The following is a 25,595-nucleotide window of genomic DNA, read 5'->3' on the forward strand; positions in this document are numbered from 1 at the left end:
TTTATCTGTCTTAAAGAGACACATAGATACATACATACATATATATATATATATACACACAGAGATATATATATTTTTTCCCCTGAAGTTAATTTTCCTTTTCCCTTTTTTGAGTTAGTCTTTGCTAGCTCCATTTGTGAAGTGTCTCTTGCTGCCACCGTACAGTTGCTAGAGCTGGCATGCAAGAGGAGGAATTGGTAGCTGAAGCTGAAATTGCTAACAGGGCTGGAAATGCACTTTTAAAAGGGATTATATGGTATTAAAACATGTACCTACAACATGAATGCATAGATACTGAAAAACTAGGATGGAAAAACATGACCACTTTCTGCTTATAAGGGTTGTTACCACTTTCCTAGACCAAATCTGAAGCCAAAGGCGTGTGTGCCTTTGTGGATTAGACTTTTGTTTTTCTCTAGACAAACAATTACCAGTTTGGCCTTTGGGTCAGATTGTGGTCCACATGGGACTAGTTTTGCACATGCAAAGGGAAGAAATACAAAAGGAAAATCATGTGGCAAAGTAAATAAGTCCAAAATTAAATATAATAGATTAAAAAAATTATTTCTCATGCTGTAAATAGCACAGTGTTTCTGATGTAATTCAGCAGATTATTCCTGTGTGCATGGGTACCTGATCCTGCCTTCTAATCACTTGCATGCTTGTCCCCCCAGTGGGAACAGAACTGCTGTCAGTACAGGTTGAAACACAGCTGACACTCCAAACCCTTTTCAGTTGTTCATGAATAGAAGTTACAAGTGGAGTTTATTACATGTCACAAAACCTGTGGAGTTATCCTTTTTTTACAGACCTGAGTACTGTGGCAATGAAAGACAATTTGCTTGTAGGACCAAAAGAACTTAAGAGCAGGGCCCTCATATATCCTGACTCCTCCTTAGATGGCATGGAGAATGGTTCATCTTCTTTATGGGCTTATTTTTGGCTTGACCTTAATTTTGACTTGCTGCATTAATTTGTCTTACAGTTTTTTGTAAGCCTATATTTCTGTATCAAGTGAAGCTGTGGTTTTGAGCTCCCTGCCCTCAAATATGGCCATTTGAAAATCATCACTGCTGTTGCTTCCTAGTTCCAGTGTGATTAAATTTCTTTGCAAAACTTTGCTGGGTATATACAAAGAAACAAGGTGCTGACTAACCATGTTTTTAATAATTTTAGGTGACAGGCACAGCAGCTCACACATTTTAGTACTATCAATTCCTTGCTGCTGCCATCAGTGAAAACAGTGATTGTTCTAAAGTGTACATGGTAGCACAGGCATGGCCTTAAATTAAGTGGCCTCAAAAATATTCCCCTGATGGTGTACAGTATGCCTTGTGAATGTAGATTCACTGCTTTTTTTTCTTAGCTGCACCTTACCCTGTAAAGCTATGAATCGAAGATGAAAAAGTCATTGAGGAGAAATGTTTTATATCTAGACACTGATACTGATGTCCTTTAACTTGGGTAGTAGAAGTCTGTTGTTTTGGTGTTACAGAACTGTTATTAGGTAGTTGACTTCACAGATTTGTATAGATCACAGTTAAAATGAGTAGAAAATTATCTCGTTCCATTTTCTCAAGAGTATATAAATATGCATTAACAGCAATATGAACATATTTTACCAAATCCTATAGTCTGGTAAAGACCTTATATGATTTGGGTTACCTTTTTGGATCACGAGCTTACTTCTCTACTTAGGAGAATTTTGATGTTTTCTCAGAGGTGAGGTAGTTATCAAGAAAAAGATAAGTATTTGAAAGATAAAGATACTGACAGTATTTGGAGCTTGACCATACTTCTCTAGAAGGGAACATTAAAAGAAAAGATGGTGACATAGAATAGTGTGTTTTACACATGAGCCAGTCTAAATAACCTTTTTAAAAGAAGACTAGACAATGATAATTCTGGCATTTTCCTGTTTCATCTTGTGAATCTGAGTGTTCCAGTCTAGGTGTATATTGTTGAGACCTAATGTGTTTTTACCTGTACCAGTTTACACACTGGAGTAGTTCATGTTAACCTGGTTTCAAACAGTGTGAGCTGAGCTGAGCTGTGCTGGGTGGAGGTGGCTGAGCCCCTGGCTGCACGGTCCTGGAGCAGGAGGAAGGAAGATGGTCTGCAGTCTTGGCCTCTTCAGCTCTGTACTCTGCATCTGTCGAAAAGTCAGAGGGTGGAGGATGCAGCTCACCAAACAGGATTATTAGTCCAAAGGGGGAAAACATCTCTAGAGAATTCCCAGTAAGGTGATGTTTTCATTGTATGTTTAGAAAGTGATCAGATGACAACTGAGATGAAAAAGTCATACTCAAGTAGTGTGTAAAACATTTAGACTCCAAAGTCTCTTGTGCTTTGTGAGATTAAGGACCATTTACTTGAATAGAGAATGTTTCATCCATCACCTTTCCTCAATGTCCTTGGATCAACTTGGAAAAGTAAGGTTAGGGAAGTAAGGTATTTTTAAGCTGTCTTTAGAAAGAGAATCATTTGCCCATAGTGAACTGTGAATCATGAACCACGTCTTTGCCTGCTGCTTGGTCTGCAGGTCATTGTTAAGAAGGCCCTGGAATGAATGCATTGTCCTCCAGAAAAGAAAAGATTAATTTTGGTTTTAAGATACGTCCTTTCTCTTTCTTTTGCTGTCAGCTCATCATTTACAATTTGTAGACTGAGATGGCTGGCTTTGATTTGTCCATAAGGATGGCTAGAATATTTTGTGGCTCTTGCAGTTTGACTTTTGTAGGCTACTCTGACTCAGTGCCAACTGGATTTTAATCCTTACTACTTTCTGCACTTTTTAGGGTCGTTTTTAACAGCTTTCCAATTTCCATGTGCCTTTCTTATTTTGAAGTAGTGAACAAAACATCTGTCTGACTAGAGAGTTTTTTAGTGTTTCGCTTTACTGAAATATTTAATGTAATATTTTATTCCTTGAAAACACATGATACCTAGTGACCCTGTTTATCTGTTGTCATTATTTATTGTTTTAGACTTTGCCTGGAGGGGTTTTGTGCTCTGCACAATGAACTCCCAAGAGCTGGAGTTCTTACTGCTGTTGCACAAGGAGTTTGTGTGTTCAGGACGGATTAAAGCTTGCTCAGTCGGTGTGGGGTTAACAAATGAAGTGGGCAGGAGGAGAAGTTGTACTGTTCTGGTACTGATGCCAAGCAATTATATTGGATGGCTTTACAGACTTACTTCACCAGATTTGAGGACCAGATAATTAAATCTGCTGACATCCATGTGAATCGAAATGATGCAGCTCAGTCCCCCTGATTTTAGTGAAACCAAAAGACTTCTTCCTGAGCTGAGGAATCGAGGTTTGGCCAGATGATCTGGTAAAGCAAAAGTCTGAGACTCTGTGCCTACTGAAATTAATATTCCACAGATATGTGGGTATTGGGGTGTCACTGTAGGATGCTGTGACCTTCCTAAGCACTGCAGACATTTTAGTTGAGCTGTCTGGTGTGAAGGTAGGCTCGTGCCTGTGAGGTCTGTGTCATGGCAGCAAGCGTGCTTGCAGTAATATGTCTTCAACAGCTGACCTAGTCTGAACAGTGATGGGAGAGTGACCTTGCAATTGTGCATCTGCTCTAACTTTGATACAGGGGTCATGTTATGTGTTTTTTCTTTGTAAATCAGGTTGCCTGTGCCTTCTGCAGAGTCTACATTTTTCTGTTTCAAAATACTTTGTGCAAACATCATTTTTTACCTTAGATTGCAGAAATACATGAGATGTAGGAATATACTGGATTTGAAAAAAAAACAAAGCTAGTATTTTAATTTACCAGCCTATTATTTTAAAGTATTAAAAGTATTATGTCACTAAAAATGTTTTACTTATTCATATAGCATGCATGTATGTAAACATTTACAAGAAAAAAGAATAATTCTACAGGTACCTGTTCCACCATTTTGTCACTCTTTTTTTCTTCCTCCAAATTGTTACTGTGCATTGCAGTTGAGGTGTGATATGTCAGATGTGCAAAAACCCCTAAAATTTCAAGTAAGATGGGATTTTTTTTATCATACAGTATATAGCATTTTGCCACAGGACAACTTTCTCCCAATGGCAGGGCACTGAACAGCTTGCATCTGTGGGAAAGTGGTAGCAAAATTGATGGAACAGTCTGTTCCTGCTGATGTTCATTTCGATGCCCCAGAATACGGCTTTCAGCGTCTCTGCTGCCAAAGCATACCCGAAATTGATGGGACAAAAGGAACAACCTGGATCTTCCATGTGTTAAAGTGAGGAAATGAAATCTTAAATCTCTTTTAGGTTTGGAATTAGGTGGATTGGCAATGCCTGTGGAGTTCAAATGGGGAAAAAGATGAGTCTCTTACTCCACCCTATCATGCAGCTCTCTGAAAGGGGTTGGAAGTATTTAGTGGAGGGTAGACGCAGACAAGCCGGAGAGCTTTTCTTGCAATAGCCAAAACTGAGTTGAAAATGAGGGGAAAAGGGGAAGACATGAAAGTCTAATGAAAAAACATGTTGAGTTTAAAATGTACCTTAAGAGAAAAAAATTCTGTGTCGTCTGTGACGGGAAAATATCTCTGCTATTGCTTCAAGCTCTACATGTGATCTGCTCAAATGCTGAACTCTCTGGGGCAGTCCTAATTTATCATCTCATTCTTGTGCAAGGGTTCACAAAATTTCCAGGAAGGTACCAGAAATCATGTTGCTTGTATGCAGCTTTTTCTTCTGCTTCCCATTTTTTCCCACAGCAGTGGCATCTACCTCTGCTTCCATTCAGGCAGGAGAGAAGTCTCCCATTGGTGGACAATTTAGGATCTGGTACTTTTTATAAAAGAGGTTTTTTTAAACAAGTGTAGGCAAGGAAACTGCAACATTACTTACAAACATCCTCTCCTACTCACCTTAATGTGAAAATGCCATGAAATAGTAGGCTCAGGAATGTGTATAGAGAACAGGGCTTTGAGACTTTTATATGTGCTCAGTGAGGATAAATTTTGTGGAGTGTGTGTACTTTCCTTCCTGGCTTTATCACAATGCTTGGGGTTTTTCCTTCTGGTCATAAGCTGTTGCTCTATTCTTCAGCCCTAAAACAAGAAAACTCAAGTACTGAGTTTTTTGCAGTTGATTGCTGGCCTTTGCCCTGTCTGACTTAGGTGAAGACATCAGCACAGTTTTGATTTCAGTCATGTATGTGGGGCATTCAGTCACATCAGGGACCCTTCCCAAGGAAGATTGTTCACAAGTACACTTGGATTTACTGAGGTTTTACATCATTTGTATAAACTGCTCTTACATACACCTACACAAAACTGGAACATAAAGGTTTCTTTTATTTTTTCTGATTGGACAATCATATGACATTCTTGGAAAAAATATTTTAAGAAATTGATAAAAATTAAACTATCTAAAAGTATTTTTGTAGCTCGAAAGTAAGCTTCAATGACCAACAAACCATTTGATTTAAAAAATAGTTAAAAATACCAGTATATGTGAAATTCCAGCTTCCTCCCCAGCATTCCTCCAGAGAAAGACCAAATACATTATCTTTGACTTCTTTTGTTTATCAGTGAACTAATAAGACACTCCTATTGTAGCACTGGTCTCGGATGTACCTTACACTGTGCCTTGCTAATAGAGCAGGTTTGTTCCATTGGGGGTTAAGAATATTTAATCCTTTAACGCTGACATATACAACATGCAGCCATGTCAGCTACAGCTGTTTCCAAACATCAGTAACAAAATTATAGATGGTTTTGAAGCTTCTGTGTTGGAAATGAATACATTTGAGGATTCAACTTGCTGACAGTGTTTATGTAATTTAATCTTGCCATCTGGAAGAAAGTAAACATTTTTTAGGAAATTGAAGTTAAGGTAGCAAGCCCCTTGTGGTTTCTGGCTGTTGCAAATAAGTTAAGTTGTACCAAGTTGATGAAAATCTTCAATAGGGAGGGGATCATGGTTATATTTTAAAGATTGTTATGCAAGTGCATTGATGCATAAAATTGTTTCAGAATATCTGCATTATTAACTTCCCTGCTTATTCAATTGTTAGATGCCTTTCTTCTGCTCAGATAAAACCAGCATGTTTTTTCAGTGAAATGTGATAAAACATGAGAAGCATATGCATGCAGAATGAATAGGTGTAACTGAAGCACTTAGGTGATTGCTTTTTGTCTCATATTTTTCTGTTGTTTATTTCCTTATTCTTCCTTTTGTTTGGGTTTTTTTTTATTCTGTATTACATCATTTTGCTTTTCAAAGATCTACTCTTTTTTTCTTTACTTGTGTATTTTGTTATTTGCTTTTAATTATTTGAATAATTTTTCAAGGTTTTTGCTTAGTTTTCTAAAGAAACAGTTTACACAGTCATGCCATGTGTGCATCAGTCCCCTGTGATAATTTTGAACCTGTTGGCCACTTTCAATGAAACAGAGAGCCAGAAGAAGATTCCAAAGGCGTTGGATTTGCATGGTGTGCAAGTCCAGGTGGCTTGGTGGAGAGGAGAAGCAGTGCCCTGCAGAATGAGCTATGTGGAGAAAGAAGGAACGGCTACAGATAGCTGCAAACCAGGGCTAATTAGGTCGTTCATAAAGTTGCTTAAGTGCTAGCCCATTCCCTCCTGTTTTCTGTTTGAGATGAGACCTTTTACATGATGGGGGGAAGTCAAGATGCTTTTATACTCTCCGTGGACTAGAACATTTATATAACTAAAATATATTTATGGTGGGGAGCTGCTTTTAGATATGCATGATTTGAAGGGGTGGACAGTTTCAGCCATTTTACACGTGGAACACATGACAGTTTAGTTTGTCTTTAGTTTTGTCTTAGCCTTTAAGATCATCTTTATCTTTTTGAAGGATATTTGCTGCTTTGTTATTGTTATTTAATGAAATCTTTACGTTAAGATCTCTGAATTATGCAACATTTGTTCAAAGTTATAGGATTTTGTGAAAAGACCAACGAGCACCTGAGCCAATAGTATGGTGGTCGTGCCCTTGGCTCCTAAGGGGAGAAGGGCAGGAAAAAAATAGCAGAGGTATGGACTCAGCAGAAATAGCTTGGTAATAGTAACAAGAGAAAACAGTTTTCAGCGTTCTGGAAAGGGTCACTAAAACCAGAAGAAAGGTATAGTCTGTTCCTGCTTAACTTTGCTGTCTGGTGGTTTCAGCTGGTTCTTTAAAACTCTGCTTTCTCTGCTCTTTGAGATCATATTCACCCTTTCTTCTTGATGCCTACATCCTCTTGCTTTGCTCTGTTCTGCTAAAGCATTGATTATTTACTTAGGCTTGTGCAAGCATGCTAATGTTCTGCTAAAGTTAAAAATACTGTTGCCATATAGTAGCTAGTCAAATAATGGGATTTTAAACTGAAATATCTAACTTCATATTCAGTGGAAGCTGCCTGTCAGCATTTTTATAGGTCTGAATAGGCTTTTTAAAAGGATCTAGCTCTAAGCCTTGATAATTGAACTTAAGCTCGTAAGTTACTTATCTACTCCTGAAATTTAAACCTGATCCATGTTGTAAAACTGCAATGAAGAACTACATGAAAATGAAATAGGATGTTAATGGAGAATTTCTCATTTAGAATTGCTTCTTAGCAATATAAGCAACAATTTTAGGAATGTTGATCTGATTTTTATTGTCTTGTATATGAATTACTTTATTAAGCGAGCTATTTGGTGTCCAAATCATGGCACATTCCAACTTTGTCAGTGTGATCTAGGCATTGTACTGGAAATAAATACACAGACGGGTGACTTTGTAAACATTTGTGGCTGTGCCCTGTGTTAAATAAGGACTATGCTTTATTTTCATGCAATAAAATTTAATTAGTTGTAAGTCAGGTTTTGCTTTAGTTGTAATTAGTTTAGCATATAATTATTCTGTCTAATAGCAATCTGAAATCTGCAAGCATTTTGATCTTATTCCAAGTTTAAAAAAAAAAGAAACCCTCTTAGAAGTATTCAATCAGTACCTATAATAGAATCTTATTAGTCAACCATATTATAGACTGTGTAAATCTTTAAGTGACTGAAACAGTGTTTTCACTGGTGCTTGTTATGTATGTCATTAAGAAGATATATAAAAATGCTTTATATTGGACTTGCAACTTCTATATCATTTGGAAAAAATCAGTGATCTGGTTTTTTTGGTGAACTTAGTATTTCCTGGTTTGACTTTTAGCTCTTTTTAATTTTTATTTTAAAATTAATTTTAAAGGTCTAGCTTTTGTAAGATATAACTGGGAACTGTTTGTGTGAAAATAGTAATACTTCAGTTTTAACAAACATACACATGTTAAATCTCATAATTTACACACAAATATTACTGCCTATTAAAGAGTATTGTAATGATTAATGAGTACTTTTTGAGCAATATCTTGTATCTTCTATCTTTTGGATGTGGCTGGCTGCCATTTCTAACAAAGTTGCCCTGCCAAGGAATCTTCTGACAGCTCTTCCTATGGATTTCCTTATGGGAACAGCATTAAAGCAAGAGATAAATGCAGAGTCTGGCATGTTATTAGCTGCAGTGGAGTGATGGGGAGCAGACCTTCTGTTCTCACTTCCACCCTTACCAGCTTATTTTTTGCTAGCAGTGGTTTACAATCTTGCTTGCTAGTAATGTTGTTCTAAATTAAATTTCACCTGTATTATTAATTTTAAGGTTCTTATATGTTTCCTCCATAAAAGGGCTCTCTCTGAGCTGCTCATCATTTCATCAGCCTGTAGGTCAGGAAATTATGTCTAATCAGAGCATAGGGAATGGCACTTTTTAAGGAATTGAACAGTCAACAGCTTTTTACTTGATGATATTTGTCTTTTTGAAACTCTGTGGTCTGATTGGGAGGGATAAATAACTTCATAACTAGAAGAGAGATACTCAAACATTTACATTTAAAAAGGAATATGTACTTTAGCTTGGGAAGAAATTGCCTCATCTTTAAGGAATAGGATTTTCAGTTACTTCTCTGCTTTTCCAATTACCTACCCTATAAAACTCAAAAAAGTAGATATTTCTGTTAACTCATATGATATGCCTGCTAACTTTAACTTGTCACTTTCCCTTCTAGGGTTTCTATTTTGCAACAATAATTAGGGTACAGTTCTTAATTCTGTTTCAGTTGTTGTTTTTTTTTTCCAAGCAATCATACCGAAATGATCTCACATATTTTAAAAGTATCTTTTCAGAACAAGTATGTGTTTGTTGTAGTATTATTACATGCATAATTGTGTGTGTATAAATGCTTATGTATGCAGGTATCATGTAATTATAGAGCTCAATACTGTATATGTAAGTGTGAATATGTGCATAATGCAGAATTAAAAGCTTAAAACAGAACACAGTTGTGTAGCATCTTGAAATTGTTTTATTTGCATGTGCCAGCTTGTTAAATAGCATTATACTGGGGCCTCAGTGAAAGGCTGTTGTAAGCTCTAAGAACAATAAGTTAATCTCTAGGCAAACAGTATGGAAAATACAACTTTTCTTGGTGGTTTGCCTTTTTTTTTTCCTTCCCAAATGAAACTAGTCTAAAAATATTTGAATTATCAAAACAAAAGAGAAAAATAATTTTCCTGATAATAAAGTGGTATCTATGTATTTATTTTTTGTTTCCAGTCTACTTTAAAGCTTGTTTTAGAACAGCACTCTTTAGGCATCAATGGGTAGAAGTTCATTTGCAACCCAAATGTAATAATAAAACCAAATCAAATATATTCCCATTATCACTCAAGATGCTGTAGTTAGAAGATGGATATAGAAATGGCACAAAATATCCAGCTGCTCTACATCAAAAACTAGTCCAAGTGCAAATAAATACTTGGAAATGTTTTGTCTTTAAATTGAAAGGAGTCCTGAAATAAAAAGTGATTCAATTCAATGTGACAAATGAAGTATGAATTCCATTTTGCAATAAGTAATAGGGAGGGTTTTATTTTTGTTCCTTTAACTATGTTTCACCCAGACATATGAATATTGTATTTAGTACTAAACAGTTTCAGAAGATGAAAGTTGCCAATTGTTGGAGCCTGTGCTCATTTTCTAGGCTGCAGCCACTGAACTGACAAGGAAAGCAGAGATGTGAACATCTAGAATAATAGAAAGCATTCACATCTCATGAAGCTGAATTTCAGCTGGGTGCTTTAAATAAGAAAAGGGCAAATATGAGGGGAAGTATCTATTTTCCAACTCAGAGACAGTCTCAGAGGGTCTTCCAGCCAGTTAGGGCACTGCCTTTAAGGTTTTTGTTCACTGCAAATACACGCACCCCCCACAAAAAACAAAAACAGGCAAAAAAATCAAAGAACCACAAAAAACCCCCGACAACAAAAAAACGCCACCAACTCTACAAAATCTACTTTAAACCCAGTATGATCCTTATATTTTATGCAGTTTAAGTATCCTGTACAGAAAAGAAAGTATTCAATATCTACCTGAAAGAATCAGAAAATACCTGCCTTTGCTTTCATTTGTGTTGGGGTAGCTGTGAGCAGCACCATGGGAAATGAAATGACTGTTTAGCTGGGTGTAGTGTAGTAGAGATCCAGAGCAAAGTAATGGGGAAATCCTAATTTTTTTAACAGGTTTTCTAGAGCAAAGATCTAGTGATTTTATTTCCTCTTGTCTTATCCTTTGAGGGTCCTGGCCTGCTGTATAGTTAATTATTGAGCAAGAAGTATCAGGTTGATTTATATGGGGTCCCTCCCTGTTGGAGAAGGAAAGTGGACATTTCCTACTTGGTGACTTGTTTAGGTGTATGGATTGGGTTTGGGACATTACTTGCATTTTTTTTCTTCCTTTCAGTGTCCAATAATTTGGAAAATGTTTCAAGGTCTGTTAAAACTTGCGTGAGATGAAGAGATTATAGGAATATGTCAAGTTTTGAGGACTCATAGTAGAAAAGTCGGTGACCTTCTAGGGAGCAATGGCCAGAAAAGCCAGAGGAGCAGATGAAGTACCTCGCTAGAGGAGGGTGCAGTGGGCACCAGGTGGCAGCCTTTTCCCATTGCAGGCTAGGAGCTGATGGATGGCCGTGCACCAGATCCTTCTGATAGGCTTCCAAAAGCTTCCTTTAATTGTTCTCCTCAGAGTAGCTTCACACTTATCCTTTCTTTGGTTTTGGAGTTGTTGGCTTTGGGTCAGCAATGTGAGAGGCAGCAGATGCTGGGGTGGATGTGGAGCTGCATGGCTTGTTGGTCATTAGCTGGCAGGGATGGCCACTGGCCACTCCCCAGAGCTGCCAGGGGGCAGAACCAGGCAGGCAAGCAAAGGTCTGCATCAGATGGAGAATGCCTGGGAAACTAAGTGAGAGGATAGCAGCAAAGGGATATGGAGAAAGGAGGAGTCAGGATTTTATCAAAAAGGGGTAAGTAACTGAAAATGAATTCTGTGGAAGTAACATGGAGAAACATATAGATAAGTATGCAATATAATAAATTTGAGGCAAAGAAAATAATGTAAAGAAGAAAAGGCAATTGTTCTGTCTGCTCCTATTTACTTGAGTTCCAGGAAAAGCACCAAAACAAACATTACAAAGAAAGCAAATAGTCAAAAAGAGAAGAAAGAATAAGATTGAACTGATTTTCTCTTGGATTTTTTTATGGGCAGTTTCTGGAGAACCTACTTTAGGCTGTAGTGTGGGAAGAGAGAAGAGACAGTTGAATGAAACAGAGTATTGGATAGCTGATTATATTGATGTTTTTTCATTTGCCCAGCCTAGCTTAAACCCCTGGTTGTTCATGATTATAGAGCAGTAGCTTTTCCATCTGATAGCCAAGTTTGTGCTCTTCAGATTTGCATCTCCCCAATTTGAATGGCACAGTGGCTTTTGACACTTTTCCAGAGAGACTGTAAACATTGAAGCTGCCAAGGCAAAATGCATTCTGAACCTATAGTTAAAAACATCATGTTTCCAGGTAGTGCCTCTTGCTGAATCCTGAAGCATGTAATATGAATTGCTTTGGAAAGCATTTTGTATCCTTAAGATAGAAAAGCATATTTCAGCATCTGATAACTATAAAGAAACTTTCAAGGCTGCTGATCCAGATGCTTTAAAATAGGCTTGAATTTAGTTAAATTTTATTTCGGGCTGCTTTTACTGACCTTCGCTCCCCTTCTCCCCTTGCATATTCCCTTGGTGTTCTTTCAAAAGCCAGGTGTCTGGGATTGTCTCCAGCCTACTCTGAAAACACCCCAGGCCTTGGATTAATACATGAGGGCTGCCTTTTATTTAATCCATCCATTTACATAAGGCCTGCTCAGTCAAACCCACTTGCAATGTACAGCCAAGTTGAACCGAAACCTCAGCAGGTCACTGGTGCATGGTCCTGGATTTTACTGAATTTAACTTAGTGTTGCACCTTCTTGCAATGAAAACTGAAGAATATTGCAGAGGTGGTTTGGATTTCTGATTCACAGAGGGATGTTGGAGAAATCTTTGATCTTTGTGTGAAAGAACAGTATTTGTAAAAATGTATTCTGCTTGATGGGTGTGAGTACAGACCTAATATCAGGGTGAAATTTTCATTATATATACATGGCGTGACAGTACATTGTTAAAGTTAAAAATGCTTCCTTAAACATATAGAACAGACTTACCTGGACTGCATCAATGTAATTCTGTTATACCAGCTTTTTACTCTGAAAGCATTGTTACTAAATGAAAACACTTTGGGTCTCATTTTCTAAATGCAGTTCAGAACTACTTATGTCAAAATCTAAACAAATTTATTGTTATCTTTTTCAAGCATATCAAACTATAGATTTTGTGTGTGTGTGGTTGGTTTGGCCTTTTCTGACTATTCCAGTTGTCAGCTTTTACAGCTTTGTATTGTTTTTTACTAGAGTCCTTCTCAATCTTGTTGAAAGTGGGTCACAGGACATGGCTAGCTTAGGAGTGAAAGGAACAGCTACAAAAAAAGTGAGCCCTGCTTAGACTGTCTGTTCAAAATAGTCACACTGCAATTTGCAAACAGGAAGTATTATTAGTGATTTTTTTCTGCTAGAGGTGATTGCCAAGTTCTCCTCCCTGATTAGCATTTGAATAGTGAGTAAACGAAGTACAGACCTTTATGAAAGTAAAAACTATCAGGTAAAAGAGACATGTCTTAGAATACCTTTTTTGTCACAAGTTTCTGTGAATGAATGTATTAGAACAGCATTATTTTTCTAGTATTGTTGTCTGCTACCTTTTGGTTTTTTTACATGGAAACACATAATTTGAGTGATCTGAACAGTTTGGCTCCAGAACTTAGATGTGTGATGTTCTTGGTAGTTACACAAAATATCACTGCTTGATTCCCCTGATGAGGAAATAGTTGTTCCCTCTATTTTATGTAAGTAATTCACATCATTATATATTTATTTAGACTGGAATACTGTATTAAGAAACTCTTGATATGAGATTATTCTTGGTCTTAGTATACCATGCTATTGTGTATGGTCCTTCAGTGACTTAAAAAATTATAGTGATTGCTTTTATTATCATTTCTAAATTTTCCTGTTGATACAGGTTATCTGACTTGCAGTTTTTCATTTTATAGATATTTCAATCACATACACGCAAATCACAATTTTCTTTTGCTGTCTTTTGACCCTGAGTTATCTTTTTCATTTTGTAATTTACAGGGTTTTTCCATGAAATTCAGAAACATTTGCTATGTTTTCTTTAGAATTCCAAGATTTTCTTTGTGCCTAGCACATATGAATTAAGCAGACTCTCATTAGGAATACCTTAAGAACACTCTATTTGTTCTACAAATTTTTTATCTACATTTTATTGTAAAATCTGAAATACATAAACAGTGGAGTTATACTGAAAGTTTTCAAAAAGAAGGGAGCATATAAATTACTGGATTCAACAGCTAATCAGGTCTAATATAGGGAAGATAATTGCATGAAATTGGGGACAGATTGAGTCTTGTTTCTCTCTTACAGTAATGGTTAGGCAAAGAAGAAAAAACTTAAAATCTCAAGATAGGTTATGAAAAGAGATGGGTGTTTCTAAATACAGATGTGTGAAGATTGTAAATACTGAAAGCTATACTTTAAAGGTTGTATGATAGTGACAAGGAAATAACAGAAATAAAAATAACTTGTGGATTGGAATAAAAATTCAGTGTATATTGTGAAATAGAAATATTTATTAGGGGAATTGTTATAACAGACATCATGCTGCTCACTGATTTATGGTTCAGCATGGTGTAGAGTGGAAAGCATAGATGATATTGGAGTCCTTGATGGCATTCTGTAGATTTGTTTTTTTTCTTGTTTAACCACACCAAAGATATCTCAAAGTCTTATCTCAAAAGTAAATAATAAAGAAATTTCTGTGTTCTTTGCTAGATTTTAAAGTTACTGAAAGCCCTTTAGGAAGGAGCTACCTCTTCTCTAAAATGTTGTGTCAATACCAAAAATGTCAGAATGACAAAATAAACATCTTAATATTTTCATTATAGTTTGACATCTTAATATTTTCATTATAGTTAGCAAGCAAGGAGCAAGCAGTGATCTTTTTAAGAGCAAGAGTTGAATAAATCATTTAGGTCAAGATGGTGATGCATGTCTCGTGTCCAAGGCAGGAGGGAGGCTTTGCCTTTCAAAGCACACCACTCGGCCCACAGTTCGGTGCCGCTTGTTTTGGTAGTCAGGAGCCTGGTGTGTCCAAATAATTCCTCTTTGCCAGTGGCTTCTGAAAAGAGTTGTCTAGAGCTATTGGCATGGACTGTGGTGGAAGTTTTCCAGTGCATGATGGTGATGGCTTTCCACCAGCTTTGGCCAGCATCTTCAGCACAAATGGTCTGTGAAGTTTCCCATTACCTTCTGTAAATGCTGAGGCCCTATTTCACTGCCACCTGCCAATCACAATGTCACCATCTGTCATGAGAATTAGTTATGACCTGCAGTGTTTTATATAATCCGGTGACACTTTACTCTTCCTATCGTTTCTGCTACTCTTTCCTTCCCTGAATAGGCCGGTTGAAGCTTATCTGATGCATCTTGGTTTGCAAACCTTCTCTGAAAAACCCACAATTACAAGTAGCTGATAGTGTGTTAGCAGAAGGTGGATACTGAGAACATGCTCAGTGCCATTTCAGAAAACTTGGAGAATAACTGACCAAAAAAAAAAGGGAGTTGTTTTAATACTCTTGGAAATTTAGTTGTGCAACCATATTTTGCTGCTGCTGAAACACATCACAGTCCTGATTTCAAAATGAACTTTAAAGAGATGCACTTTTTCAATGTATTTCGCTAATGTATATTGTAATTAAAAGTAAAAATTTCTGAGTTTCTAGTTGAAAATAACTGCTATAGAGTGTTCAAGGAAAGGTTGAACTTGTGAAGATTAGCCTGAGGGAAAGTACTTGGACAAAAGTTTGGTCATTTAAAATGTATTGATCAGAGAGAAAATGATAAACCATTTTGACTAAAGGTGAAAAGGAGGGAAAAGCTAATAATAAATGGATCATTGTTATTTGAGGAGAAAGGGAGGTTTTTGTTGCTCATCTGGCAGATTCCTAGCTACCTTTAGCCTGATTTCATGAAGTGGAGAAGTTTTCAGTCAGAACCTCAAGAGAAGGACTCTTGTGACTCAAAAAATAAATGTGTTTGACCAAGTATTTTGTGATTTGAGTTTAGCTGAAAGAATCACATCTAACAGAAATCAGACCTTCTCTCTAAATATTTGAGATTTGACAGAGGTATCTTAAAGCTCAGAAACTAATTTCTTTTGTTTATTATTGCTTGATTATCTGGCACGTAAAGTTTAAGAGATGATTTTTTTTGTTTTTTTGTTTTTATAAGTAATGCAATATAAATAATAAGAGAAAGGGCTATTAATGTATTCTATTTTCTGGGGTTTTTTTGTTCTGTGGGGGAGGTTTCAGGGTTTGGTATTTTTGTTGTTTGTTTCTTTTTTCTTTTTTTTAACATGTTAGCACTAATATTGGGAATCATGAAACAGTTTTAAGTGTGAGTACTGTAAAGCAGGATCCCCAATTTAACCACTTGAAAGGACATATATGCATTGTTAGCAGGAAGCTTATATGTAGAACTGACAACAGCCAGTTAGGACTGCAGTACAAAAATGATCTATTTCAAAGGGCTGAAATGTGCACAAATGAAGTATGCAACTTTAAACATTTTAAGTGGTTGTGTTTCAATCTGTAAAACCAATTTTTTTTCCAAAGTATGAATTCTTGATAAAAGGTAGGCTTTTGTGATTTATTGGATTTAAATTAGTAACATTCAAAATGTTCTGCATTAACTTCTTATCTGTCAAAAAAAATTGTCTTCAAATAAAATTTATTGTAGCATGTTGCGGTTTTGTTGATATAAAAATTGCTTAGCAGACTGTGCAACAATATTTAATTCTTCCTTTGTGCTGCACAAAACTCAGTAATTACAAGAGGGTTTTTTTAATATGTATTAATAAGGCATGAAAACTTCCTCCCCTCACCCTTTTTTTTTTTTAATCTTTGAGTCATACTGTCAATTTTGACATTTTCTTAAGCCTGCTTGTGGAGGAGATTTTTGTCGTGTTTTGGGTAAGACAGGAAGCTCCTAGGGATACTTGGGAACTGAAAAAGTGCCAATCTGTATCAAGAGCAGACTCAACAGTGTGGAAGAAAATTGAGCTTGTATTATCCTGAGAATAAGTATTTTGAGATGAAGAAAATGTATGGAACTTCCTAGTAGAGAAATCCTAGAAGAAGCCAATCTCAAGGAGGTTGGGTTGTTACTGTTTTTCTTGGCTGGTGTTGACAATGTGTAGCAAGTACCTAGGGATGGGTGAAGCTGAAAGTCATGGCTCACAAGTAGAAACTTGAGGTCAATCTGGTTTTTGAAGGATGAAATATAAGAAATGGATATTTCAGTGTCAGCCTCACACATTCTGCCTTGAAAAAAAATCATCACGCTGACAATAGACTGCGTATTTTAAATATCAATGAAACAGTGACACAGTATTGCAAGAGAGTGGAAAGCTGCCTTCCAGAAGTGGACTTTTAAAATTCAAAATTGGGTAGCTACATTAAGTGTTCTTTTGAAACAATTAAGTTATTTTCTGTGTCTTGTTTTGCATGGGCTGAGTTTATGGGTAGTACTGATCTCAGATTAAAAATTGAATCAAATGGATGACTCATATAGCAAAAAATAGCTGGATTTTTCTCTCTGCTGCACAAGTCCGGGTTTTATTTTACTTTAAGGTAAAATATTTTTTCAGTTGTAGTGAAAGTACATGTTGGATATCAGCTCCTCACAGTTGAAAAGATTTGAACAGCTAGTAGGAGGAAAGTACTTGATATCCTCTGTTTCAGCCTTTGGTCCTTTAGAATCACGGCCATGCATGACAAGAGAGCTCAGCTATTAAACAAGGTCTGTGCAGGAGCAGGTGGGAGGACACAAGAAGTGACCAGAAAAAGTATCAAGTGAGTGAAAAAATATGCAGTCGATGGTTTGGATAGAGAATGAGCATAGTGCTTAGTTTCACCTCTTTACTGTTCGCCTTCGCTAGGCAAGATTTTTAAAGAGCTTTTTGAAGAGACTAAAATTCTTTGTGACAAGTTGTTTAGTGTCTGGATGTGTTGCTTTGTTTTTGTTTATTTGTTAGGGGGACTGTGGGTGAAATTGTTTCTATGTGTGCTGGTATATTTTTCTGGGCATCAAAGAGGTGCCTTTATTATTTTCCTTCAAAGTTGTTTTAGAACAAACTGACTTATTTTTATTATCTGTAGAATTCCTAACTTTATACAAATAATACCATTATTCATAATATTTTTATGCTATAAAAACCCCTCTTATACCATCTCATGATTTTCTGTCAATGGTTAATTCTGGTGTATTTAGCACGGCTGTACATTAAGACGTTTCCTCTCTGTTTTCTATATACAGAATTTCACAATGCTAATAATCACATGTGGTTATAGGTAACTAAGGCAGGTTTGCAGTTTAGACTGTGGAATATCTGGCTATAAGAGCTTTTTATCAGTTTCCAATTCTTAAACACTTCTGTTCACTACTCTTTCTATTTTAGTTTTAGTTCTTATTGTAAAGCTGTGTATCTGAATTGATTAACATCTGAACGGTGCTTTTGTACCAAAGATTAGCCAGTTGTGTGGAATAAAGCAGACTGCTGTGTGCACTTTTTTTGTTATCCTTTATGTATTCTGTAAAACTCTACTTTCATTTCTTTCATGAAAACGAATACTAAAAGATTCAAAAATGAAACCAAAGCTCACGCCACAATGATTTGTTTAATTCAGTGACATTGTTTAAATGGTTACTTGAGCCAAGTAGTTGCTGGAGCCACACAGTATGTTCATATTAATGAACTATATGTATATATGCATGTAGTAATTTGCAGCTGTTAATTGAAGGTAATAAGGTTTAAATTGACAGTATGGCAGAATAAACAGCACAGCCCACAAGCACTTGAGTTTTTGACCAGAAGGTGTTTTCCATCCTTGCAGTGATCCACTGTAGAGGCCTGACCATGGTTCTGACCAAAGCTACTGAGTTATGCACATGGTTCTGACTTTCTGATCGTAAGGTCAGAGTTTGACTGAAGTCACAGATAACAAAAATAGTTTCATTTTTACTGGGACAACAAAGACCTCTTAGCCATTGCTGTGTAGTTAATGTTTTCTGAGTGCTCTCCCAAAGACAAAGTACTTCTTGGTTACAAATCCATTATTGCTCTTCCCCATGGTCTGACAGCTCTGTGCCCTTCAAAAGGAGGAGAGCAGTGAAATACGTCGCATGCTGTAAGTGTCCAGTTGTCTTCTCTGACCAAGTGAAAAAATGATGATGTGGAAGATCTTAAAGCAAAATCCTTCCCTTTCAGAAAATTTCCTGCTTCGTTTTACCGAATTGATCTGTGAGTGAAACACGCGCTTTGTGTACAATTTATGGTGCAAGATCAAATTGTCCAGAAGAAAATACTATTTGCCTGTGGCAAATGCATAAAAATATTCTGGATGGCTTATCCTTTAAAAACAACATTTTCAGTATGTACTGCTGCAAGAAAACAGGAGATTTCATCAGGAGTTAAGAATCTGTCTGAGCTGTGAACCCTAAGATAATTAGAATAATTGGTCTCTAGCCTAACATGTTGCTACTACGAAGTTAGTTAATGTGAGGTAGTCATGTTTCTTTGGTAAGTGGCTGACTTAGAAATAAAATGTGTCAATTAATTTGGGATACTCTAGAAAAACTCTGGGTATGAAATTCCAAATATATAGATATCAAAGAGAATGAACCAGCTGTTCAAAAATATTCTAAGATGCTTTAAAAGGAAAAATTGCAAATAAGAAAAAAATCAATAATAGAATATTGATGATGTAAATAAACATTATTTCCAATTTTAAATTGTTTTCATCATGATAGAAACATACCCCAAGATGTACTGGGCAGCTTCTTTATTCAGTAATATCATTGAACTAGTAAGAGATGTTAGGCCTTTCAGGTAGAGATGGGTGATGTTAGATTTATATAAAACAAATTCTATTTAGGTCTTCCAATCTGCTTTTGAAAAGCAGATTACACAATTTCAAGATATTGTATTTCTTGCATCTAGCATTCTTGGTTTTGAGGTGCATGGAAAGGAATGTTTAATATCAGCTGTTCAGTGTTTACTAGTTATTTGGGTAAAATTAAGCATGTTTCACCTGAAATCTTTATTAATAAATCAATTAATAAATCAATCTTTATTAATAAATCAAACAATTAATTAGCATTTAAAGATATTACATTTTCTCTTCAAAAGAGTAAAATTATTGTAATTACGAATTTTTTGATTCTTTTCATGCCTGCCACTGAGTTTATGAAAATAACCTTTCACCCTGGTTTTTCCATTTATGAAAAAGGAATGGTCCCAGTCCTAGTCAAGTGCTCAGATGCTTGTGGAAAATAAATCTGCTCCATGTGTGTGTTCAGTGTCATCCCTATGATGTCGAGAATTCCTTCAGGAGAATTTATTTGCAATGACAATTTTTAAAAAATTTTTGTTACATGCTCTTTATTTTGCTCCTTTGAATACAAATTTAAGGCTAAAATGGAGCTCATGTCTACATAATATCTGATCAGCAGAATGCCCTCTGCTGAATAATACTGTGATGTATATAGCATAATTCCATAAATTGAATAGGAATTAGTTGTTTGCTAATTAGTTGTTTTGAATGCAGTTCATGTTGCTTTATATTTAACACCTCGGTCCTTGCAGTCAGAAATTTGTTTTTCATTTACTTCTCATTGATACTTTATTTTCATAAGTGGAAATACAGATAACTTCTGTGTTTGATCGCAGTCTGTATTAATGGTGTGAAACAGCACACTGAACTTAAACCAACTTCCATTAAGTATGTGTGTGTTAGATTACTTTTAGATTTCTACTTTACAATGCATTGTGAGAACAGGTATATTGGGGGAAAAGAAATATTCACTGACATAGCCCAGAGATGAAAAATAAGCATTTATAGGAAAAATTAGATCACAAATTACAAATAATAGCATAAGAGATTAAAAGGTGTTGATATGGGATGGAAAAAATATAGTCACGCTTAAACAATTATTTTTATCTGTAAAGGAAAAGGTTTTGATTAGAAACAAAACACTCAAAAAAACTGAAAAAATCCCACACCTACCTCTCCCCAACGAAAAGCCCGGCAAAAACCAAAACACCCAAGCAAAAAAAAAAAAAAAAACAAAAAAAAAACCCAAACCCCAAGCTTCACATGCTCTCACATGGCCTCCGAGCAATCAGTTACCGAAAACATAGACCAGGAGAACTAAGAAATATCCTTGTTCCTATTGCTTAGCTGGAACATAGAGTAACAGGTATCCAAGTTGAGGAGTGGGTTTTGGAATTCTTAGGTAGAAAAATCTAGTAGTTGATATCACAGTAATTGGTTTGGGCTACTGCTCTTCTGTACATTGAGTCTTTAAGCTGTATAAAGCTGTGTGATAAGGAACTGTAGCTCTGAGCTGGAGATGTGAGTAGATCAGCTACGTGGTTTTATCTTTCTGGCAGTAAATTATACAGTAGGACTAACAGATAAGGCCCAAGGTTTGGGTGTTTTCTGGTAGAGGAAAAATAAACAGTGATAAGTTGCAAATCAGAAAATATGATAACGACTAAAAAAAGTCATTTTCAGGCTCCTGACAGAACTACTTTATCTGAAGGGTTCTTGGCATGTGAGGATCACTCTGGGTTGCAAGCAAATGTTTTTGCTCATTAAGTAACTGTCTTTAGATTTTGGAAAATAGTAAAATAAGGACAATCTTTTTGATTCCTTAAAATGCTGATAAAGTTGTAAAATGGGAAGAGAAATGGGAAAAATTAATATCTTTGTTGGCTAAAATGTTTTATAATATAATTGAATTTTTGCTAAATGTCCTAGCATGTTGTATTTTGTGTCAAGAGTTGAAATTGATTCTTTAGGACAGCTACCACCATGGGGTCTCTTGGATGGTTTAACTATATAGTTAGGAGAAAAATAATTAAAGAAAATCTGACATTTGTATATGTGGTTTCTACAGAACAGAAACTACCTGAACATTCTAAGATTACTTTTTTCCCTGCTAGTTTGTCTTAATTTGCTTCCTTCTTTTTAATATACATAGTTGCCAAAAGTAGAACGTGCCATTTGGGTCAAGAAAATGCTCTAAAATTTTAGTTAGGCCTTTATGAAATATGGTACTTATATGAATGATGTCAATTCATATGAGGATTGCACCAGTTAATGCTGAGTGGGCTGCATGGTATTTAACAAACAGAATACTTTGTTAATGCATCATTGGCAAAAAAAAAATTTTTTTTCATCCTTCATAACTGAGAGTTCATAAGCAAGCCATGTTTGTTGTTCTGGACCATAGGTTTGCCTTTTCAGTCTTGCTGAGTTACAAGTACTATTGATTAGCTGGACCAGTACCATGGATGCAGGACAAATGGCTTGGGCACCAGCATTCAAAAATCTCTCAAATGGGCTAAACTGTATTAATGTCTTAACAGCAGTATGGTCTGATGGATTTCTGTGCACAAAATATCCCACACTGGTACTTGCAGCAAGTGTTTAATCTAAAGCAGTGTCAGGTGTGCTTCTGAAGGGGTTTGCAGCTCAGTGTGCCCTACTACTTGTCTATCCAAACAGCATAAACATGGAAAAATCAACTGCAAGTGCAGAGTGGGAGAAAGTGATGTCTTGCCTGCTGTGATGCTCATGAATCAAGAGATAGTTTATGTTAATGATTCCTGTACTGGAGATGAGTATAGTAAGCTTAGACTTTTGTTTTGAAAGGTTGCTGGAATAGAAGTTGCTGGAATACTGAGTTGTTTCCTTCTTCATGAACAGATGTGGACTGACAGGTTTAATTTTGTGGAAAGAAAAATTTGTCATGTTAGTGCTAAATTTAAGGTATTGTCTCCTAGATGGATGATTCTTTTGCTCTGCCTTTGTAGTCTAGATTAACAGTGGAAATATATTGACAGAAAATCTACTTGTGAATTAAGATTTGCAGCAGGATTACTTGCTACATAGAGATTCATATAGGAGAGAAGAAAAAAAAATTTGCACAGGGGTACCTAAAATTTGGAAACGTTCTCTGGAGTGGTATTTAATGACACCCTAAAATTTATAATGAGACAAAGCAGTCAATCTGCTTTTATACTAGCTTCAAAACTTCCTGGAGAATGTGACAGAACAAAAATTATTTATTTACTAATATTTAAAAATCAAATGAGAAATAATTGTTATAGAACAAAAAAAAAAAAAAAAAAAAAAAAAAAAAAAAAAAGAAAAGAAAAGAAATAGCATACCTCAGGTGTCCTGGATCTTGTTACCTCTCTGGGTGTTAGTATCAGAAAATTCCAAAATTTCTAATTTCTGCTATGTGGCAGTCACTTATTAATCTTCCATGGATCATGAAAGCTGCCATATTCTTCAGGCTACTTGCTCTGGCAGGAGTACAGTGTGCCTAAATGCAGAGGTTGTACGACTAGAAAAAAAAATTATTCTTTTTACTAAAAATTATTCTCTGATTGTATACGAATAATTATTTAGGTTTGGAGGGACCTCCAGTGGTTTCCTCATTCATCTCCTAGATCAGCCCCAAGCAGGCCTGGTTGGGTGGGGTTTCTCAGGGCTGGGTCCAGCTGAGTCTCGAATCCCGGCAGGATGGAGACCCCGTGACCCCTCTGAGCATCCCGTGCCAGTGTTTGCCCATCCCTGCAGTAAATGCTTACTGGTTTGGGATGAACTAGCAAGTAGGGACCAACTGCTTCATATTTCTGTTGTTGTCCACTGAATCCTTTTCCTGAACCTGAGCATAAACCAAAGCTGCTTTCATCCTGCAGCTCTTGTTGGACTGCTTTGTTCACCTTGCAGAGGAGAACACTTCTTACACTGAAATACTTAAAAAAAATGTAGTTTGATTGTAATTTTGTGTTAGCAAGAAAGAGCACACTTCTGGTTGATTCTGCTTCAGTAATTTGCTTTCCATTTTCCATAGGAGTCTATTGCAAGGTGAAAGAAAGTCTGTGAGACATTGGCAAGAATCAGGCAACTATTTCTTTATCTTTAGAGGTAAGCTGTCATTAAGTGTGTTGTTTGGTATTGTATTGGAAGGGAAGTGAAAAGAAACTGGAAAAATGAGTGGTGTTTAAGAAATGTTACATTACTATGCATAAAACAGTTTGCCTGTTTCTGTGGATGTCTATGCCCAGTAATATTTGTGCTTATCTTTTACCAATATTACATACCTTTTACCCTTCATCCATTGGAGTGCAGAACTTCCTACTTACCCCACCTCTTGTTGGCAAATACTTTAAATAGGTGTTTCTTCCCTCTCTCACTGGCAGCAGAAAAAGTACTTTAACTGTTTGTTCAGTTATATAACCACAATGATAGTGGATTTTATAGGAGTGTATATAGCTTCTGATTGAGGCAAGGTCAATCACACTTTTTGCCAGAACAGTATTTCCCTGAAGTTTCTCACTGTGAGAAAACATTATTGACTGAAGATGGATTTTGCCTGCTTTCAAAATACTGGAGGGCCAGCCCCTGTACCTCAGTTTTAAAAACTGGGCACTCATCAATTATAGAAGGGTGGTAGTAACTCTCCCCTTATTGGGAAAGGTAGGAGCTTACCAAGAGAATGAAGTACTGCTTTTATTTTTTAACATCTTAATTACTTAATTTTGTGTTATTATAGAAATTAAAGGATATGCTGAAATATAAATTTTAGTAAGATTTCTTTTCAGAGAAGGAACTTTGTAATATGTTACCACACTGTGGAATGCTATCATTTGCTAAGGATAAAGGATATACCAAGAGATTAATTGGGTGTTCTCCTTTTCTAGGCAGCTTTTTCTAGGAATATCTGTTTTTAAGCTTTTCACTCCAATTTCTGTCAACTAGATTTCTACAATGAACAGCCCAAAGGAGCATAAACAGGAGCTTCTGTTGTGGAATGCACTTCCTTTTTATTTTAAAGTGTCGATTAACCCTTTTTAAAACTTTCTTTTGATGTGACCAGACAAAGAGACACTCATATATCCCTTTGGGATTTGCCTGCAGTGAACCTTCTTCAAAAATCATGACCTTGGCTGTCCAAGTGACAAGGCTCTCAAGTTGTTCAAGTAGATTTAAATGAGAAGAAAGCAGGATGCCAAAATGCGTCGCTGTAGATGTAGTGATGCAGTATTTTGTACTGGCTGAAGCACAAGTGAGGGCATCAACCACACAGGTTGTTGCTGACAGGATGGAAACCAAATCCAGCAGCATGCAGTGTACCACATACAGCAATGTTCCCATATCTGAACATGCAAGCATTTAATACATCAAGATGAAAACACATTATGCTTTCCTTTGTCTGGGGTTAGGAATTTCGACAAAGTCTTTCTTGGTAACAAGGACGTTCTTTGTAATGTAGATATATGTATACCTTTGCCTTTACAGTCATAACAACTTCTTGTCAAATGAACCAAAAAGTCCCAAGTGAGACTTTCCCATCATGATAGAACAAGAACTCAATAACTTGTTATTCAAAACCCTGTGATAGAATACATTTCTGTCTTCAGAAATTGGGTTCTTTGTGCATTTCCCTGGGAAAAAATGCACTCCAGTGATTGTTTCAATGTATGCACTGGGTTATAAAGGGAGTTTCAGAGATACTGTACTTATCAGCTGCACATGAACAGTTTGTGGTTTGAAGAGGGAACCTGGGATGGAGAAATCCAACCTTCTGTATCCAATTTTACCCAGTGGAATATGGCATTAAACAATCCTATTGTGTTTAAAATTTCATTTTGTCTGTTGGAACACTAGACCATATGGTTTATTTGGAGAAGCTTATGGATGGTTTGTTCATCTTTGTTTCCTGATTTTTTACTTTATATATCAGATAATGTGAGAAAATGTATTGTGAATATCAAAGGTAACCCTTGAAGTTCAGCATGGTGTTAAACTACACCTTATGTCTTATTTATTTTATTGGAATACAAAAGTTGTGTCTTTTTTATTTAGGTTGCACATTTGAACAAAAGTCAGGTCGAGCTGATGTATAAAAATCTGGTAATTGTGAAATATTAAAAGTGTATGGATCTTGTGTTTCACAAGAAC

At 36.2% G+C, this 25,595-nt stretch overlaps 1 protein-coding gene across 30 annotated transcripts in view; it reads left to right on the forward strand.

Moving 5' to 3' along the window:
- The window catches only part of TENM3 (teneurin transmembrane protein 3), a 1,291,378-nt gene that overhangs the window by 896,027 nt on the left and 369,756 nt on the right, over positions 1-25,595 (forward strand). For 24 of the 30 annotated variants that reach the window (XM_071432135.1, XM_071432137.1, XM_071432120.1 and 21 more), the window contains one exon: positions 23,485-23,558. The exons of the other annotated variants lie outside the window; for them this stretch is intronic. The gene's annotated coding sequence lies outside the window, so the exon portion shown is untranslated. The remainder of the gene's footprint in view (positions 1-23,484; positions 23,559-25,595) is intronic. 30 annotated transcript variants of the gene reach the window in all.

Source organism: Agelaius tricolor, unplaced genomic scaffold (assembly GCF_023055355.1).
Source record: "Agelaius tricolor isolate 1412-34295 unplaced genomic scaffold, bAgeTri1.0.p SCAF_8, whole genome shotgun sequence".
Lineage (NCBI taxonomy): Eukaryota > Metazoa > Chordata > Aves > Passeriformes > Icteridae > Agelaius > Agelaius tricolor.